The sequence below is a fragment of the Palaemon carinicauda genome, chromosome 36 (assembly GCF_036898095.1).
Source record: "Palaemon carinicauda isolate YSFRI2023 chromosome 36, ASM3689809v2, whole genome shotgun sequence".
Lineage (NCBI taxonomy): Eukaryota > Metazoa > Arthropoda > Malacostraca > Decapoda > Palaemonidae > Palaemon > Palaemon carinicauda.
The window spans coordinates 74875062-74875721 of record NC_090760.1 but is presented as its reverse complement, the minus strand read 5'-3'; positions in this window follow the sequence as shown (position 1 = coordinate 74875721).

Here is a 660-nt window from a genome sequence, read left to right as displayed (position 1 = left end):
CTACCCCTGACTAGAGAACAAGGGTTTGATTTTGGAGTTTATTCTACTGGTCATCCTGATTTACGAAAATTACATTATTTGGGTTCATGTTTAGTTACATTTTCCCCTGCAGCCTCAACAACCTTGTGAGCTAGGGGGGAGTCTATAGATTTACTTGCTGAATCATCAGCAGCCATTTCCTGGCCTTACCTGGTCTTAGCTTGGGTGGAGAGGGTGCTTGGGCGCTGATCATATGGATATTTGACAGTCTCTAGGAGTCTAGGACATTGTCCTATATCTAGGGCATTCCTACTGTCCCTTGCCTTTACCACTCCTGAGTGACCTTTAAATCTTTCCAGCCCATATCATTATCCATCAAAATTCTTTTAGAGATATTTTGTAAATAAACAATAAGATGAACATGGCGTTGGTGAATCCATAACCTGAATTCCACTTGAAATTTGAAATAATAACAATATTCAGAATTCTTTTCTTTAGATTGTCATTTCGTGCATTCAATTACAATAGGAGACCAGTTCAATTTATTCCTATCCCTTTTGCCTTGTTTTATGACTGCGAATGTCCCCTTGATATTGTTTTCTTAGGTTGATTGAATATCATATTCTAAGAAATATTAAGGTTTTAAGTATCGCGATGTTTCTGTCTCAATCATTGTTTAGT